This window comes from Sapajus apella, unplaced genomic scaffold (assembly GCF_009761245.1).
Source record: "Sapajus apella isolate SASKATOON/1434 unplaced genomic scaffold, GSC_monkey_1.0 scaffold74, whole genome shotgun sequence".
NCBI classification, from domain to species: Eukaryota; Metazoa; Chordata; class Mammalia; order Primates; family Cebidae; genus Sapajus; species Sapajus apella.
In genome coordinates, this window is record NW_022437014.1 from 3763828 (window position 1) to 3784546 (window position 20719).

The following is a 20719-nucleotide window of genomic DNA, read 5'->3' on the forward strand; positions in this document are numbered from 1 at the left end:
TGAATAGATGTGGAAAAGTAACAGAACGCTTTTGACATGTCATCCGTCTTCATGAAAAGATGGCTTCTGTCTTGCTTGTCCTCTATTGCTTTCTCATTGGCTTGCTCTCAGGAAAGTCAGCTGTCCATTGTGAGCTAGCCTGTGGAGAAGTCTACATGTCTATCACCATCCCTAGCCCATAATAGACCTTCAAAAGATATTTTTTGAATGTTTTAATTTGTGTATTCAGCAGATAGTGTGGAATACCTACCTATATGTCCAGGCATGGTGCAAGCTCTTCTATAGAGTGTTGAGTTAGTAGGTACAGTTCTTCCCCTCATAAAGGGTAGAGTCTAGGGAAGGAAGTAAATATGAAGAGGGCAAAGACAGCAGCTTGTGAGGGGGTTCAGAGGCGGCAACCACAGTGAAGTGTTTGGGGAATGAGTGATGGTGGCTGACGTACAGTGAGGTGGAGGTTGTTGACGAGAGGTGGGGCCGGACATGTGGTCAGAGGCTGTAGGAAAATTCTCGATTTTATCCTTAGTGCCATGTGAAGCCACAGCAAAGGCTCTGTGAAGGCAAGAGATCGTTTTATTTTGAAAAGTTTATTCTGACTTCTTTGCGGAGAACAGATTGGCCACAGGCAAGAATGAAACTTGGAAGGCTGATGATGAGGCAATGACATTGGTTCAGATGAGAGAGGTGGCCGTGGGAACGGAGGCAAGTGGCCGTTTTGGTATACATTGTAGGGATTGTATTGACAGAGTTATGATTGGACATAAGAATTGAGGAAAGGGAAGGGTCAAGAATGACATTTATATCCCTGTCATTACAGTGCATTTATTGAGCCAGGAAACGTTGGAGGAAAGGCTGCTCAGGGAGGAAAGATGAAGAGTTCACTTTGAGATGCCTCAAAAATATTCAAAAAGAGTTTCCAACTAAGAAATTAGACAGGGCCGGGCGCGGTGGCTCAAGCCTGTAATCCCAGCACTGTGGGAGGCCGAGGCGGGTGGATCACGAGGTCAAGAGATCGAGACCATCCTGGTCAACATGGTGAAACCCCGTCTCTACTAAAAATACAAAAAATTAGCTGGGCATGGTGGCGTGTGCCTATAATCCCAGCGACTCAGGAGGCTGAGGCAGGAGAATTGCCTGAACCCGGGAGGCGGAGGTTGCGGTGAGCCGAGATCGCGCCATTGCACTCCAGCCTGGGTAAAAAGAGCAAAACTCCGTCTCAAAAAAAAAAAAAAAAAAAAAGAAATTAGACAGTAGGTCTGGAATGCTGGAATGCAAAAAGGAAGTCTAGGCTGGAGACAGCAATTTGGGAATAATTAGTCTTTATAGATGGCCTCTAAATCCATGGGAGAGATTGAGGAGGGAAGATAAAGTGAGAGGTCAGGGCTTAGGGCTGGAATAATACATGGAATATACTTAGTATTATGTCTGATACAGGGGAAGCACTCAATACATGTAAGAACTCATTACCATTGTTGTTAACAGACACAGAGGGTAAACTAGGAGAGCTTGGTGACCCAGAAACCAAGATAACAGGATGTGTGTTGTGGAGGAGGTGGCCAAAGGAATGCCACCGAAAGCTAAGACATGTTGCATTAGAAATATTCAACTGTTCATAGAGTGACATACCATGGGGCTCTGACTTTCCCTGGGTTCTGAGAGTCAGGCATTATTCCTGATTCACTTGCTGCCATGAAACCCCCAATAGACCTGTGCTGTTTAAAGCAGATTTAGGAGACCACCAGGGTCCTTTCAGCCATCCGGGTGTATTCTTAGGTATAACTGAACCAACAGAGTGAGGAGTCTCTATAGCTTTGCTGCAATGAGTTTGTTCCCATTTTGTTCATACAGAGCAGAGTCTAGGCATAGATAGGCTAGGGCTACTGACATGGTGTGATTTCAGGGCCTCAGAGAGACATCTGTATCTTGCTTCTGAGTCTTCTCTGACTGGGAGAGATAAGCAGGAAGAATGAAGTCATTGAGGGCCTGGAGAATAGGCTGGTGATGTTTAACTCATTCTAATAAGATCTCACTGTGGAAGCGATGAGATAACCAAGAAGAATAGCCCCAGACCCCAGAAACTGTGAATGTGTGTGTGTGTTAGTGTGTATGTTTCCAGATGTCTGTGTACGTGTGGTGTGTGAACTAGGGCAGTATGGCATGAGAAGGCAATGGAAGGAGGAGGAGAGGCTGCTCAACTTGCCTTGGAGGTTGCTGGATCTTACACAACCACCTTTGCAGGTTGGATGGCCCCAGATATCTAAGAAGTTCCAGACTATCTCGGCTATGAGGAAGTGGCATTATCTGACCACAGGGCCTTGTCACAGGCTGCTTCCCTGATACAAGGTGAAATTCAAACTTCTTGGATGCTGTATAGGTGGCCTCATTTGAAGAAAATTCAATACATGGCAATCTAAATTTTTGAAATAATTCACTCAACTGAAATCTGATTGAGGGTAAAGATCGCCTTTTATTTCTTTCATATCCTTTGCCCATTAAGCCCTCCATAAATACACATTGTTTCTCTACTAAATAATTCACCCCGGGGTTCTTGGAAAAATGAGCTCCCTTAGTGCTCTAAAGATACATTTCTATTTTCAAAGATTTTCGGGCAACTCTTTAGGGATGTATCTATTCTGTAGTCAGAAATACATCTATAGACACTTTTAGCTCAATTCCACATATAACCAAACAGAATCAAATTTGTGGATTCATAATGGCTTATCATGATGTTGCTTAGTTCGGCAGTTTTATTTTAATAGACAAATGTGTACTTTTTAATTAAGAATAATTCTATTTCTAGATGCATAGGAGGGAAAAAAAGGAGCAGAGGAGGCTGGGTGCTTCCAATTTCAATGTCCAGGAAAATAGTTGTAATTGTTTTAAGAGATCTCTTGGCTTTTAGAAGAACAAGTTTCTGGGGACTTGGGGCCACTCAGAAAAGAAAATTGATCTCCTGAATATAAAGAACTTGCATTTATTCCAGATAACCAAATTCCCCTCTGTTCTTCTCCCCTATTCCAGTAAAACAGAGGTGACACATTTGATGACAAAGATCCTCAGTCTCTGGGGGTGGCCTGGGGCTTGCTAGGGGCTGTGCCAGATCACTGTCTACCGGGTTCAGGTCCTGATGCATACACACCACTCAAGTAACCCTGCATAGCCAACCAGAGCCTGCGTTCTCCAATTCCAAAAAGGATGACACGTTTCCCTTCTAAAGAAGTCTCTTATTTTGTGCAGTTAATAAAAAATTGGGAGGCCTTTTCTCAAAATAATCCTGTATATATATATATATATTTTTTTATTCCTTTCGAAAGTGTAGTTTTTATTAGTAACTTCTCCTACTGTTGGGCTTAACCATTGGATTCATGAACACAACCACCCTTGGGCATTGCTGTTGAATTCCAAGGAACTAAGATGTTTTGGTAGAGAGTAGAGAGGAAAGGGAGCTAAAGGATCCTTTCCTATGAGAAGCTGGACTTGCTTTTCTCTTTGGTGTTCTAATTTCTCTTAGTGTGTGTCTCGTTGTACCGTTGCTGTAGTACAGCATGACCACAAATATGCCTCTCTCTGGTGGAGTGCTCTTAGTGCGTTCCCAGAGAGACAAGCTGTTTGAAGTGAATACGTTCACTCCTTGAGCCATGCTAAGAACAGACTTTTATACACTTATTCCTGTGTGGCCACCCAGACTGTAAGTGTCTTGGAACTTTGGGGCTCATAATTCAAGGAAACCACTTTTATGCACAAATGAGAAATACATCCCCAGTTCGTGCATCACTGAGGGCTGGGTCGTGAGGAAATGGCAGCCACAGCCTACAGAAGAAACAAGAAAACCACAGCTTTGCTTACAAAATTGGCTGCTTGAGGCAAGTGTGCTAGCGCTTTGGACGGATTATATTTGCTCAGATTTGCTAAATCATTTATAGGAATCTCTTTTAAAAACAGATCTTTCCTTAAGCTGCTGTGTTCTAAGTTAGACACATCTCTATTTAAACTCCATTAATCTATACTGTTATGGCGATGTGCAGGTGCAAGTGTGGAAAAGCAAACATTTGAGAAAGCCCATGGCCTGCCTTTCCAGAGCAGCAGGCTCACTTTGCAATAATCTGATACTTTCCAATGGGTGAGGAAAGAGCTTAAGAATTGCATTCTCTTCAGGACAATGAGACTGTACAATAGTCCGCTATTTTGCTTTGTTAAAACGAGTAATGGAAAATGATTTCACCAATTCTTTTTAGGCATAAGGGTGTCACAGAAGGTTTTTTCTAATAGACTCTTGCTTACCTGGCCCTAAGTGGCCAGGAAGAAGGTCCTAAAATTCAGCTACATGTGAAGAATGGGTGGATTCCCCAGGTCTGGGCGAGTGAGGAGTTAAGGCTACAGGAGGGTACTTAGGCAAAAAGGAGCACGTAGGTAATAATAAATAAGAGTTCACGTGTTAGAAAGTCAAATAATCATCCTTGGATGGAGATCAATCTTTCCTTGCTTGCTTTTCTACTTCCTGCTGGGTGTGGATGGACCAAAGTTTATAGGAGCCAATTCCTGGCCTAAAGAAGATGAGAGATCTGTGGATAATGGCAACAATCATGATAGTAAGTGCTTAGCTGATGACTGCTATGCTTACTATTCAAAGCATTTAACATATTTTAGCTCACTCGTTCTCACAGTGACTCTATGACATAGATGCTAGTATTATTTCCATTTTACAGATGTAGAAAATGAAAGAGAGGAAATAAGAGTTTATATAACACCTAAGCACAATAAATGGGGGTGCCAGGATTTGAACACAGGCAGTCTGTCCCCAGAGTCCATGCTCATAACTCTGTTGCTTGGCATATATTGTCCAACATAATTTGGCTTGCCTATTAAAATGTTTTTCGGATGAACCCACCGTGTGAGTCAACTTGGAAGTATAAGCCTTGAAAATACCAATGCTCTTTCAGCAAGTATCTCTGGCAGCTGGGAAAATATGGAAATAGCCTCTATGATTTGATAGATGAATTGGTTCCATTCTTATTTCCTGAAGAATGGTCTTCAAGCCCTTCTGCACTCATCTTAAGCATACACTTAAGGCCAAGTAGGAAAAAAAGAACTCTGGGCATCTCTTCAGACCCTTGACTCTAATATGGTTCGTTCTTAAGAGTTGATGGCAGATGACCATTATGATAAATCACTTACTGAGCACTGACGACGTAACAGGCACTTTACGAGCATTTTACTTGCATCCTCTCCCTGATTTTTGATCTTGTCGATAAAACAAGTATTATAATCCCAGTTTTAGAGATGAAGAAACAGAGGTTACAGAGAGTTACATAGTTTGCCTACTTGATGTTCCAAACAAAAAAGTGGTAAACCTTGGATTCAAATGTGGGTCAGGGAGACTCCAAAGCTCTTGCACTTAACCACTGCCGTAGACGTATACCAGTACTTTCGCACTTAGTGATGTTTGTACTTTAGCACTGAGTGACACGTTATTTAGCAATGCAAAAATTGCTATGTCAGTTTCTCAATCCTAATCAAGGGTTTTGTGATGGTTTTGTAGTGTATTAACTTGGCTAGGCCGAACTGCATTTCCCAGAATTCACTTTTTTTGGTATGTTTCTGGTCATAGAGGAACCACAAAGAAAATTCTTGGGAGATTTAGGGGACAGAAGGGAAGCAGGCGCCATCTTGTAGCTCCTATGTTGTTGCTGGTCTGCTGAGTCAACTTGTGGTTGGTGTGAAGCAGCGTTTCCAAATCCTGCTCTGTTTCCCCAACTCCTGGGCAAGGTGTGTGTTTAGTTCTGTGACAAAGGGCCTTGACTCCTGTGTATCACCAAGATCAGTCCCCCTGTGCCTGTGGCTTCTGGCCCACCCAGGATATTTTTTGCATCCATCTTCTCTTCCTGATTGCTTGTCCTATGGACATCCAGCTCCAGACATGGAGACAACAGCCTCACGGAGACTGCTTATTCAGCTCCCATCAGGCCAATTCCATGGAACAAATCTCTACGGTTTCTGCTTCTCTGGTTGAACTCTGACTGATAAAGTTGGTCATTTGAAAGTCGTCTCTACCATCTCTACGTGGTCCATGCCCCAGCATGAAGACTGGGGCCTTCCTTCCTTCCCAGGGAGCAGCAGGGAAGGAAGTACAGGCCCCCTTTACTATCACTTACGGTACCGTGCTCTATTTTCTATAATTCTATTTTACACGATTCTTATGAGGCATACAAGGTAGGAACTCTTCTCCCATTTTACAGAGGAGGGAACTAAGGCCTGTGAGGGTTGATTACTTGTTTGCAGATTTCTCAGGGTTAGGATCTAGACCATTGGACTTCAATTAGGTGTCTTACAGTTATTCTGAAATTCAATATTATGATTCTTCAAACCCAAGCATATGTGAGTGCTGGATTTCTTTGCTGGAGGCAAGCCTTCTCTGTGGGTAGTTTGAGCTGCAATTTCTCAATGAGAATGAAATTATAATGGAGCTCAACTTGGCATTTCCTTTGCTTTGAGTTTGAAAATAACTTGCTGATGAATTTTTTTAGTGTTTGATTCAAGATTCACTCATACTGTTCACATTTCCTTGTCTTTCCTAGTCCAATGTGTTACTGTTTGAAGTAAGGGAGCTTCACAGTGTGTGCTTTCCTTCTGATGAGGCAGAAGCAGACCAATATGAGGAAAATTAATATAAAATATTTTGTGACACATAAAACAGAGGTGATATATTTACGTAGAAATGACATGATCAGGAACTAAGAGAGCAAGAACTCATTACTGTGAGGACCTCACTCATTACTGCAAGGGTGGCACCAAGTTATTCATGTAGTATTCACCTCCATGACCCAGACACGTCCCACTAGGCCCCACCTCCAACAATGGGGATCAAATTTCAACATGACATTTGGATGGGTCAAGGAAACCAAACTGTAGCAGATGTGCACAGGAAAATAGTGAGTGGAGCCACACTGAGGTGTGGTGAAACAAGGGTGGGAAGAAAGAGAAGAAATAGAGGGATACTTTGAATGGCTCCCAAGCCTACACCATTCAGTAGGCATTAAATAATAACAGTCCTCTTTGAAGTTTTCACAATGGAAATGGCAATGACCAAATTTTCAATATGAGGGCCAGGACCACTCTGGATGTGATCTGCCTGAGCACAGAGCCTTCAGGAATGACTTAAGTCACCTAAGTTAGCTGTCAACTTTATTTAATTAATTAATTTTTGAGTCAGTCTTGCTGTGTCCCTCCGGCTGTGAGTTAGTGTCAACTTTAAATAAATTGAATAAAATATAGTAAAGGACTAATTTTGAAGATATAGGAGCCAGCTAGTCTCTTTATCTCATTGGTTCAATTTTCCCATCACCTCTGTCCCTCGTTTATTTCAGCTGCTCTGCTTTCCTGCTCAGCTCTCTGCAGGATCAGGTTCTGCCACATTGCCTGGTCATCTCACACACTGACCAGGAGCCAGAGTTCAACTCATGGAGCCCAGTGGCTTTCATTTGTTAGAAATGACGGGGTTTTCTTGTGCTGTTATAAAGCTTATCTGCTCATGTTATTTCTCAGTATCAAATCACAGTAGAAAAACAGAAATCCCCCTGCTTAACACAGGTAGAATTACACTTGGGAGTGTTGATGACTTAAGCAAAGATTTTCCACCTACGGCCAAGTGATTGATGGCTTATCCATCTGCACATAAAACCAGTGTTTAAATACAGGTCATGTCACCTGTAGTTTCCAAACAACTGAATATTTTCTCCCAAAGTAAGAATACAAAAAATAAGAACACTTGTAAGTTAACTTTTTATTTCTCTCCTGTTTAATAAGCCTGGTAGAGTCTCTCACGTGTTATGGTAATTGTTATTTGTGGCTCTGTGGCAGGCCACTAGAAGGTCACCAGACAGGCCTGTGGCTTATTCCCCTTTTGTTTTCTCACATCAGCAGGTGTCATAAATATCAATTTCATCGTCATTTAAATATAATTATATAACTAGACGTAATGGGCTTTTGACTTTGCTTTGAAAAAACTGATTGAGGCAGTTTTGGGGGCAAATAACATGAAAACTTGCCTGTTTTCTTATTTCTTTGATTGAATTCTCCTTCAATTTTGTCCATACTTGAGTATCAAATATTGCTTTCTAGTTAACTCCTGTTCTCAGCTTTAAAAATACTGTGTGTACACCGTTCAAAGTATACAAGCACATACTTAGATATATATAGATGTGTACACATGTACATACGCTGTTCAGTAATTTATAGTTTGAACAGCATTCCGATTGGTGGTGCATCTAAATGTCTCACGAATAGTCAGCATGCAATGTGAATTGTGCCACCTCCTGAGCCCTCCATCGTTCTCACCTAGACCACTGTGACAGATACCTAAGCAGCCCTTCTGCTTTGCTTCTCCCCTTGAATCCTGATGGCCATGTTCTACACAATAGCCAGAGTAGCTCTAAAATGTAAATCCCACCACACCACTTCCCTGCTATCACTTTCTGGTGGCTTTCCACTGCAAGAGGAGTGGAATCCAAATTCTCACCATGGTTTACCCTGTCTTACATGACCTGTATTTTGTGTTTCTCTTGGACTCCATCCCATTCTACTTCTGGATTAAGATCCTGTTTTCCTCAGGAGCCTTTCCACTTGATCTTTCTCCTGGCTGCATCTCTCTTCCCCTAGATCTTGGCACAGCCCACTTTTTCTGTTCATTCTGGTCTTAAGCTCAAACAATATTTCTACTCTTAAGTGGACCTCCCTGCATGCCCTGGCTAAAGTAGCTTCTCCGCCACTCTGTATCCTATTCCTTTATATTTTATTCTTCATAGAATGTATCACTGTCTGAATTTACCCCATGTATGTTTGTAAAAACATTGATTGTGTGATACCCCACAGGAATGCAGGTGCCACAAGAGTGTCCTCATCTGTCTTTTCCATCACTGTACTGCAGCACCTAAAAACACACAGGCATGTTCCAGGGACTCAAAGAGTTATTCAATAAGTGGATGAGTAGGTGAACAATTTTGCTTAAAGGAAGTTTTGTGTAAATTTGATTATCTGCTTTCAGCTTTTTCATTTTGGAAAAAAAAAAAACAAAAACCCAAAAACTGTCAGTGCTGATTGCTACTTAGAGAATCATAGAAGCTTTTAGTTGGAAAGATTCTTCAGTGATCAGTCCAAGCAGACATTTCCTTAGCAACAGCCCTGACAAGGACTCATCTAGTCTTTATTAAAATATTCCCAATGTTGAAAAGTTCACTCCTTACTTATGCAACATGTTCCAATGTTAGACAACTCTATTGTTTAATAAAGTCTCTTTGCATTATGTCAAATCTTAGATTTAGTTCTGTCTTGAGGGGTCACACAGATAAGCCTTCTTTCTCTTTCACACAGAAATACTATCATGATTCCATCTTCATTTTCTGTTTACTAAGCTTCTGTAAACTCTCTGATGCCTTATATGACCCTCTTACCAGATCTTTCACTCTTGTAATATTTTTCAAGAGGTGCTTGCTTCCTTCTCCTTCCTGAATGCATTCCTCTTTGACAATATTCTCATGAAATCCTGTCACCCAAAGTGGAAATCAATATAAAGCCATGTGAATATAGAAAAAAAATCAGGAGTCAGAAAAGCCATAAAGAAGTTGAGAATTTTGAGAGTTCCCTAGGAAAGCATGATCATTACTATCAATATGACTTCTTTTGATGGGCATTTGGGTTGGTTCCAGATGGAATACTATACAGCCATAAAAAGGAATGAGTTCATGTCCTTTGCAGGGACATGGATGGAGCTGGAAACCATCATCCTCAGCAAACTAGCACAGAAACAGAAAACCAAACACTGCATGTTGTCACTGCTTTGTGACTCATGGGAGTTAAACAAAGAGAACATAGAGACACAGGGAGGGGAACATCACACACTGGGGCCTGTTGGGGGGCAAGGGACAAGGGGAGAGAGAGCATTAGGACAAATACATAATGCATGCGGGGCTTAAAACCTAGATGATGGGTTGATAGGTGCAGCAAACCACCATGGCACATGTACTGTGTAACAAACCTGCATATTCAGCACATGTATTCCAGAACTTAAAATGTTGGGGGGGAAAAAAGACTTCTTTTTTCACTGTGTCCTTTCTTTTAACTGTATTGGTATGTCCTTACATATAGAGGTGAGAAAAAGAAATCATTAAGAACGTCACCAGATTTCTCCCTTTATACTACCAATGAAGACAGATGGGCTTTGCAGGTGTGACTTTCCTCTTGGACCCTCAGTCAAATAGAATTCTTTTCCCAAGAATGAGCTTCCTTGACTTTTTGACTGTACAATTTTGTTGCATCTTCAACCTAAAATCTCAACAAATGTAGATTAGTTTTCCAACAATAAATATTGCCAAAAACATCGCAGTTCTTTTCTTCCTGGTTTCCTCACAACTTCAGTAACAACCAGAATACAAAGGCTGCATTCACAGTAGGAACAAAATGGTGACTCTCATTCAAGCAGAAAGGTGACCAAGTGGATAATCTACCCTCTTTGGACTTCTCTGAAAGTATTTTGGTCTGTGCACTTTGGATGGCATGTGAATCAGTTGGCCTGTTGAAATGCCTCACATGGGTGCCAAGAAGCCATTGAAGTCAAAGTAAGCAGAAGAAAACAAAGTAAACCAAACACTTAAAACACAATTAAAAAGTAGGCCAAAGTTTGGGGTTTTTGAAAACTAAAATCCATTGGATTCTATCATTTTGAGTTGTAGTGATTATTTTTTGAGAAGATGGAGGCTTTCGATGGACAAGTGGTCTTCTGCAAGCAATATTGTCCCAATTGATCTTATGGTTGATTTTTTATGTGGACGTGGTGATTGATCTTAAGAAGGTCCATGGTCTGGGGACTCCTCTGCTGTTGGCAGTTGGGCAAAAAGAAAGTGTTGTCACAAGTCTAAAAAGGCCATGATGCCCAGGAATGTATACCCTAGTCATTGAAATACTGTCAACCTCATAATTAAGGCATGGAGTTGGACAGTGCTTTATATTTCCACACATATGTCCTTGCCAGCCTCATGGGCTTGGAGAATTATTCCTTTTCCCATTCAAAGCTGCTCTTGATCTCTGTTTCAATCACATAAAATTCTACTGCAGTACTGATGGCAGAAAGAAGCCGCATGTGTGTTTGTTGGGGGTGCAGAGAGATGGAGATAGAAAGAGAAAGGTACGCATGTGATGATTGTGAACATGTAATTTAACTAGTTTTATTAACAGTGAAGCTATCCTGGTGCTTCCTTGAAGGTCTGATGGTCGGTTGAAATCCAGTCATCACTAGCTAGAAATCCCAAACGGATTCAGCTCAAGATTTTTTTTTTAATTAAAAAAAATATATATTTAGGTTTATTCACTGGCACACATTTGCAGTAAAAGATTTTAGTACCAGGCTTAGAATTGATTTTTTAGACATTTCTGGAATCCTATGAAGGGTTCTGGAAGGATAGCTTTAGTATTTTTGGTTTTCTCTGATAGCCATGGTGTTTTTAGGTCAATATGCAAACTCCTCTGTGGTGATTCCTAATGAATTGTCCCTGATCAAATGAAGAAAAGGGGGAAGGGTGTATATAAGAGGATAAATGAGACAGCAGTGATGTTGCTTGAAGCCAGACATGTTGCAGAGACTGAAATGAGAGTTCAAGGAGATGAGCTAGGAGGATTATTAGAGTCCAAGGGAATTATTGTGTCATGTAGTTAATAGTACTACAGGGAGAAGATGCATAACTCGTTAGAGAAACCAGAGATTTATTTGGTAATATGTGACCCGCCTTCTTTATAACTGGAGAAAGTTATCTCTAGATCTATGAGGTAGAGCTGGCAAAATGCATGCTAGAGAGCTTATTTTTCTTTACTGGGACATCAGTGTGCAATGTGAAAACCAAAAGCTCCTGAAGACAGTACAAGAAATCAAAGTAAAAACACCCGTCTTATAAATTACATCTGTTTGCTAAAGTTGATGGACTTTTCCAGGAAACAATGCTATTTTTATTTCCCAAGTAGAAGTTTTTGTTTGTTTCTTTCTTTTTTTTTTTTTTTTTACTTAAACATTCTTGAAGAATTGATAGAGAAAGGCAACGAGGGTAATAAACGATGCAAGAATTGTGGTAATTGGTGTTCCGTGTCAAGATCCTTAAATCTCAGCCTTTTTCTTAATATCACCGAGATAGCATAAAAAGTCTTTTGTGAAGTAAGTACCCAATAATGTTTTATGTCCGTTTTAGAGATCATGCACTTGAAGGCACCTAAAACAGAGGGAAAATTACACAGAAACAAACTTACTGTTGTCATCACCAGGCAATTCCCTCTCCTAGGATAATCAAACAAGACAAGACGAAGTAAACACAATAAACTCATCCGTTGCCCACGCCTTTTTAATTGCAAGACAGCTTGTGAGGGAAGTTGGAAGGCAGACCTGGTAGCTTTAACTTTCCTCTGGATGTAGACAGCCAAAACTGCAGAGCATGGTGCTCGTCCCCGTATTTTTTCACCTCATCTCTTCTTCAGGAGGTCAGACAAGCCTGTCCTTGTTTTTTCATTAGAGTCACTACCCTTTCCTTTGTCTGCAAGGCTCCCTGGGGTCTCTGTACATCATAGTTGAATAGGCGTGGCTTCAAATCCCACGTTTGTCTCTTTCAAGTTGTGTAGCATCAGGGACATCACTTACCTTAACCCACTGTCACCTGAGAAATAAAGCTGGAGGCAAAACTGTGTGTTATCACTTCAATGAGAAGTGTCATTCTAGAGAAACTACAGTGAAGACTGAAGAGGGAGGCAGCATGGGAAATAGGAAGAAGAGCAGCTAGGAAGGAGCACATTCCCAAGCTGGCCACTGCTTTGTGACAATACTATTGATAGCTCAATCTTTTAGGCCATGTCTGGAGAGCCGGCCTGAATTGCTGTCTCTCAGAACAGTCTACATAGAGAAATGAGGAGAAGAGGATTCATCCATTAGCTTCTATCTCCCATTGGTGAACGCTTACCCTGCAACTCCTCCACGCTTCTGGATTGCATGATCTGTCCTGCTACAGCCACTGTGGAAATCGAAACCCATCTTAGTAGCCACCTCCTAGGCATGAGCTGCAGCTTATGGGGCACGCAGCAAGCGGGAGCAAGGCAAGGGCCCTGCGGGTTAGCCTTCCAGCACACTGCAGAACCAGCATGAACCAGGGCAGGTGTGTGAACACCGAGAGGGTCCCGTGGTACTGCCCACCATAGGGACTGAAACAGAGCCTTTGGCAAGAGGCAGGAGGCTCTAGGCATGAGGTGTATTCAGTCATAGCCACACATTACCTCAGATTCCAGGAGCAGCTGCTGTAGCAGGCCCAGCTAGCCCAGCAGGCAGATGGCTACCATGAAGACAGAGATGACACTTCCTCCAGTGAAGAGCCAAACATCTCCCTGTGACCTATACGACTGCTTGGTGCCGGGCAAGCTTCCTGAACAGTCATGAGCAAATCCAGGGTGGGGGCGGGGGCATAAGCTGGGTCCAGTGCATTATCCATCCTTTCTAGATCTTGGCTTCTTTATGAATAATGAGCAGTAGCAACTGCTGTTTCCTCCTGTTCGCCCTTCCAGGCTTCCCTCCACAACATCCTCTCTTTCTAGCCATGTGCCAGGCACAGCTTTAAGCCCATGCACTTGGGGTTTCTTACCCTTGGAATCGCTTCCTTTGCCAGGTTTTCTAAGTTGTCTTACTGCTAGTTTTCAAGGATCTTAAGAACCCACCCTCTTGTATGATGGTTTCTCTGGCTGAATGGGCATGAGTCTGGCATATTTCTCACCTCCCAAATAAAATTTATGAGTATGTTATTTAGGTTCTAAGAGCTTAATTTGTTTTTGGTCCTGGCAGTGGCTCTTTGTAAATACTGTGGCTGTTGAGATCTCATTGAAGGCAAAGAATGTTTAAAGCATCACTTTAAAAAGGCAGCCAACTTCCCTAGATAGGAGGAGACATTGCAGCTTTTGCCTGTAGACAGTGAGGATATAGGAATACTCCCGATTGCTACCAGTTTTCTTCTTTCCTTTTCCTGTTATTCATTAACATCCCCTTCCTTCCTCTGATTGTCTCACAAGGAGGGTAGTCTTTCTGCTTGATCCCATGACTTCAGGCTCCTTAATAAGGCAACAAGCTGCCCTGTAATAGAGAAATGAAGTGCCTCAGTCTTCCCCACCCCAATTCCATGGGGATGGGACTCGACAGGCCAGGGGTTGCAGTTTGGGTCTTGGGGACCAGAGCTAGGTAGGGAGGGGAGGAAGTTAATATACAAGTGACCAAGCATGGAAAAAGTCGAAGAATTATTCTGATTCACTGTCTTTAGAAAACATGAAGGCTTAAAACCAGCATATGCAAATACGGCCATTAAATTTAAAGGCCACCTTCAGGTTGCCTGATGAGAGGGAAAGTCAAGAGTTGGGGACAGGTGAAACCAGGATGTTTTAAAATCAGGAGCAATAGGAGAATGTTTTGGACAACTCCAAGAGTGAAGCTTGAGCATGGGACCTGCCTTTAATGGCCATCGGCCAGGCGTTGTGAAATAGATTAAAAGCGCAGCATCAGGTGTATGACCGGGACTGCACATGTGGAAAGGAGCTTTCAACAAGGGACACACCCGTCTTTGTATCTCTAGCTGCTCATAAGCACTGAACTACACATCAGTGAGAAATAAACATAAACGTAGATAACCACTGTGGTCAAGGAAATCAGTGAGCAGCAGGTGGAATTTGCCCTTGCACCTGGGCTTTCTCTCTGTTGGCTGATGCATGTGTTTCACAATCAGTAAATGCAAAGCTGTATTTCCCACTCCACACACACATACATCTTGGCCTGTTCTTGCCATAAGCAAAAGGCCAAAGAGCTCTTCTTACTTCACACTCAGTTTCAGAGTATTTCATGTTTTTTCGGATAGGAAACCTCCTTTCCTTGTTTTCAATATGGTGACTTTTCAGCTTACAGCCTGGGCAGGGATGCCATATTTGGTTTAATGCCACATTTGCTCTGACTGTTGCCAGCTTTAATATTCACAGCCTGGTAACTGCATCTCTTCCTATGGTTTGGCTATTTTACATGTACACATTACATTCAGAAAGCCAGAGTTCAGGATCATGGGAAAAAATAGCTAAATTGATGACTAATTTTACATCAGAAGCTTTTTCAACCAGGGAAACAGTATGCTACAAGGGTAAGCAGGGTTGCCCCACCAGTGGTCCCCTGACCTTTGCCTGGAGAGAGGAGATTCTCAAGTGTCTCTCAGAGAGGGTGAAAGAACCAATGAGCAGAGCCCAGCTGTGTGGACCCACACAACGGATGGTTCAATCGAACCGCAGGAGCCTGGACGTGACTGTTCACTGGACACCACTGACCAAGCCCCTTGCGTAATGCAGCCACTTGTTATTCGAAGAGGATTGTTTAGGAGGAAAATGGGCTGGCTTTTCTTGCTTCACGTATCCTGACTGGAAGGTCATGACCGATCTTTCTTACTGCCCACACATTTATTTATACACCATAAGGAATAATTTCCATCTCACTCTCCCCACTCCTTTGCCAGAACATATAGAACTGTCCGTGTTCAAAAGGCTCTTGTTTTCTTGGCTGAATATCAAGATTTTTTCCAGATTGTCAACTCCTTAAGAGGGGAGATGCATAAAATCCAGCTGTAGAAACCCAGAGGTGACCTAACATGATCCAGGTGTTTCCAGTTTTCTTAGGAAAGAAGGCGCGTATGTAGGTCACATCTGATGGGCCATGTCTAGAGGATACTGCCCCATCACATTAGCTTGCTGATCGTAGTTGTGATGGTGGGTTGTGAGGCCGCAGTGTGTAACAGCTATATCTGATTTATCAGAATTGGTTCTGTAGTGGTATTCTGAAAGTTCGTGACCTTATTCAATGCACATAAAAAAGGATTTAAAAGCAGTAAAATTGTAAAGACAACATGGTGGTATACAAATGCAGGAAAAATGGAGAGAAGAAACGGGCTTTAACTTCTGCCACTTGCCAGCCATGTGCCTGTGGGTAAGTCTTCAATCTCTTTGATCCTCATTTTAAAAATCCATAAAATGGATAAAATGTCTGCCCTTAAAGCCCTATTATAAAATTGAAGTATTGTGTTGGGGGTAGATTTATTTATACAAATAACTTGGACACAGCTATGTAGATAAATGTGCATTTCGTGATCGCAGGACTACTTGTTAAGTCAGTAGTACCATTCTGAGCCACTGTCCAGCAACTGGATACAGTCTACTATATTTTTAGATTCCATTTTTTTTTAATGGATTAAAATTGGACAAGTCTGGCAGCATAAAAGAATTTCCCAGAATGAATACCAGGCCCCCTGCCAAAATCTTCCTCATCCACCCTAACCAACACCTAATTCTCAAAGCATTCTTAGGCCTTCTAATCTGGAATGACTCTATTAACTCCTGTGCCTTCCTAGCACTGCTCATGTCTGTGTCAACTCTTATGAGAGGTTGCTGACTGTGGAAGATGGTCATCTGGGAGCATGTCTGTCTGCCTCTGCAGTCAGGGGCCTAGCCTTAGTTGGTTTTGGACCTGCCCACCTTTCCTTGTAGAGTACCTACCTGTATGCACACAGAAATGCTTTTTACATTGAATTTACTGTTTTCCTTCAGTAGAATATACATGGGAGGAAAAAGATGGTGGTGGCTGCTGAAGGGTATCTGGTGTTACTAGGTGATGCCACAGAAAAAATCAGAGTAAAGATCAGAGAGCTGGGCTGCAGTACAGGCCTTGCCACTGCATGGCCGTGTGTGCTTGGATGAATCACTAAACTCTCCAAGCCTCTGTCCCCTCCTCTTTGTAATGAGAGAATGGGATGAGTTGGATATTATGCTTTTTAATAGCACTAAGATTCTAACATCGAAGATGAGGGGCTGAGAACAACTTCAGGTAAATCAAAAAATGTGTTACATTAAAAAAATTTTTTTTATTATAGAGGTAAATACACATATAAAATTTACCGTCTTTACCATTTTTAAATATACAGTCCAGTAGTAAAAATACATTTATATTCTTTTTTTTTTTTTTTTTTCCTTTTTAGCCCCCAATCCTCCTTCTGGCCTCTAGATGTTTTAAAATGGGAACCATCTAAGTGGGTGATTCCAGGGTAATAGAAGTCTATTCTGTTTTGAGTGGTAAGGATTATTTTACATAAGTATGGGATTCAGGATAACGTATTTATCAAGTGTTCCTGTGAATGGTGTTTCAAATATGGTTTAAATTGGCCATGTGTGGTGGCTCATGCCTATAATGCCAGCACTTTGGGAGGCCGAGGTAGGCGGATCACTTGAGCCCAGGAGTTTGAGACCAGCTTGGCCAACATGGTGAAACCCCATCTCTACAAAAACAGAAAAATTAGCTGGGTGTGGTGGCGTGAACCTGTAGTCCCAGCTACTCAGGGAGCTGAGGCCGGAAGATTGCTCGAACTTGGGAGGCGGAGGTTGGAGTGAGCCGAGATCACATCACTGTACTCCAGTCTGGGGAACAGAGTGAGACTCTGCCTCAAAAGAAAAAAAAAAAAGGTTAAGCTTAACAAAACCCAGCATAAAAGGGGTAATCCAAGATTATCTGCCCTTGGCCCCTTGTATGGATTACAAAATACATTATGTAAATATAAATATAAATTAGGATTTTAATTCAGCCTGAATTTTGGTTGTTATTATTTTTGAAATCTCTTCACACTTTTTCTCTAAGACGTTTTCATTTAACGACAGTTTGGAGTTATCTCAGAAACCTGAAGTATCCTTTAAAAGAATATTACATGAAATGTATTTTTATTAGTGGAGAAGGATAGAACTCTTTCATGTGTTGGGTTAGTTTCATTTCCAAACTACAGAACCTTTCCTCGTGGTAGCAAAGCAAAGATGGTAGGTACTTAATCGTACTCTTTGAGAAGTGTGTACCGCACCAAATTATTTTACTGCTGGGACTTTTGTAATTCATTGAGACCACTGTAACATGATCTTATTGGATCATACACAAACTCTTCACTTCTCCCTATACTGATTGTACCAAATCTCTATATACATCTAGCAATCCAGTCAATTTTACAATCTATTTTATCAAGATTGACTTTCCATCTATCTTCTTGTGGACCAAGAAAGAAACTCAATAAATCTTTAACAGATGAAGCCAACCCTTAAATGAGTGAACTGTTTCCACTGTCCAGTTGTCCAAGTAAATTTAAAGCAGAGGGTGTTTTTGACAGCTTTGCTAATTTAGCTGTTTTTTTTTTTTTTCTTGCTGGCAATTCAAGTATAATTGAGGTCTAGTGTTGAGCTTTAAATATGTACTTGAGACTTGAGAAGGAAGCTTGATGAGGTGTGTACTGCAGCATAACCTCTCAGTTATTCACACATTTACGGGACTGTAATCACCGAGGCCTCTCATTGTAAACATTCTGAACACTTTTATAACAAGACGTTGATATGAGCTAATAGTCAGTGAATTACAACTGAAATGATGAAATTACAGATCATATTCAGATGGTCAGGGTCATCAACCATAATTAACACCATCATTTTTCAGTTGTAAAGTCTCTGATGCTGTATCAAGTCACATTTTGGTGTGACTTGGGGGGCCGAGGTGAACTGATCACTTGAACCCAGGAGTTTGAGACCAGCCTGGCCAACACAGTGAAACCCCATTTCTACAAAAATTAGCCAAATATAGTGGTACACGTCTGTAGTCCTCAGGGGGCTGAGGCAGGAGCCTCAGCTTGAGTGATTTCCAAAACTTCAACTGGTAAAGGCTGACATGTTTGAAAATGATTGTAGGGCCTCAGAACTACTCACTGCCTACATTGAGGATAAGAACCACTGTCACTTTTGTGTCTTGCTTTTAGATTGAAATCATTTAGAAGTTATCTGTCTGTCATTTAGCATGATCCGATAGCTGTGTTTAGTAAAGCATCCAAAATTGGATCCTGCTAGTGTAATACCTAACGAGATGGGAAGAAAAATCCTGCATAAATGTGATTAGTGACCCTTACCTCCCTTTGTCCTTTTCTCCATTCCTCCCTGCTATCAATAATTAGTTGAGTCATTCAACAAATATTGATTGGGTCATAACCTTGTGCCAAACACCATACTAGGCTCTGGGAAAATAATCCAGGCATCCTCTCTTGCCGCCATTGTAGAGCTTTAGGTTCCAATGCTGTCAAGGAAGATTTCAGATATTATTGAATGAGTTTATACTGAACACAATCATTAAAGTCATTTAAAAAAAAGCCACAATAATGGATTGGTCTATAGTCTGTTAGAATCAGTTGGGTAACCCCCTTTCTTCTCGTGCTATGGTGTTTTGGGAGTAGAGTTGGGAACTAGAAGCTTTCTGGTCATTTTTGTTTCTTTCCTGAGATGTGTGGGAGATGGGTGAGAAGATAATAGGGACTAGGAATTGCTTAAAACAACATTTTGAAAGAAAAAGCTATGAACGGACTTGCTGTGCAGTTTTAATATTTGCTCAAAGCTCTTGGGATAAGCAGTCACAGAAGTATCAATTTTCAGATTAAATGAACAAGAGGGATGTGCCTGTAAGTTGTGCTATGGGTTGGAAATCGTGCACAGTTTATTATACATCTAGTTAATGTATGTATAATCATGGGCAAAATATGATCGGCAAGAACACAGCTAAGTGTGGACTTCCTTTCCTAAGTCCCGCCTCACTAAGTGTTGTTGAAAACCCCAGAGTAGCAAATAAAATACATTAAAACTGTTAACTGAAATTGGTGACAGACACTAACAACAGCAGCATCTTCTTGAAATAAAATTTCTTCTTTTAGGTCCTTTAGTGGCTATTGCTTCTCTTCTGAGTGTCATCCTTATTCTTTCATGAACTATTTTGGTGTGGTCATTTCCGCATATCAGGGCCCTGAGAGTATTTGGTCCAAGTTTATTTGAGGTATGGTTTTGTTGTCGTTGCTGCTGTTTAAGTTTTAACCAATTTTATTTCCATAGGTACCTTGCTTTATTCAGCCTGATAAATGCTTCCTGTAGTTACTTATTAGAAGGGAATGCCTTCTCTCTCTCTTTTTTTCTGTGCACTGGAATAGTCTGAGATTTTTTTCTTTTCATAAAAAATACGTGTAGAAGAAAGACTTTTACCTCCGAATTGTTTCAAGATTGAAGTGAAAATGGAGTCCCCCGTTGTTGGAAGTGTAGCTGCTGACATATGTCCTGTGTCCTCACTGATGGCAGTGGCTTACTGATACCATGTTTAGCCATTTTCATGCCCTCTGTGTTGTGAGCTGTCTTGGCTCTCTCCCCTCACGGCCCCTATGAAATCAGTCACTCCATGGCCTGGTGAGACCTGGGTGTGTTGATGGGACATGTGTGATTTGAGGACAGCCTAGGCTTGCTGAGGGCTGTGAGCAGTGGCATCTGGGTGGAGAAGATGAGACACATATTCTCTCTCTCTGTCTCTCTGCTCTCCTGTTGAAATTTAGAACTGGGGGAAATTCAGAGACTGGGGAAGTTAACTTTGAAAACTGATTTGAAAGACCACACAGTAGACTTGGGACGAGGGCAGCAATGACAGGCTGAAATTAGGAGGATGAAGATCAAGAGAATGGGGAGAAGAAAGCAGTGATGCTCTGAGAAGGTTTGAGTAGGGTTCCATGCAGTCTCTGAGAGAAAGGGAGAAAGACACACAGACACACACACACACACACACACACACACACACACACACACACACACA

At 41.6% G+C, this 20719-nt stretch overlaps 1 long non-coding RNA gene across 1 annotated transcript; it reads right to left on the reverse strand.

Moving 5' to 3' along the window:
* Positions 1-941: 941 nt before the first annotated feature.
* LOC116532041 lies at positions 942-18683 on the reverse strand. The gene is made up of 3 exons (XR_004260688.1): positions 18592-18683; positions 18011-18012; positions 942-969 (listed from the first exon to the last, which is right to left on the reverse strand). It is a non-coding gene; the product is annotated as an uncharacterized LOC116532041 (long non-coding RNA).
* Positions 18684-20719: the final 2036 nt, after the last annotated feature.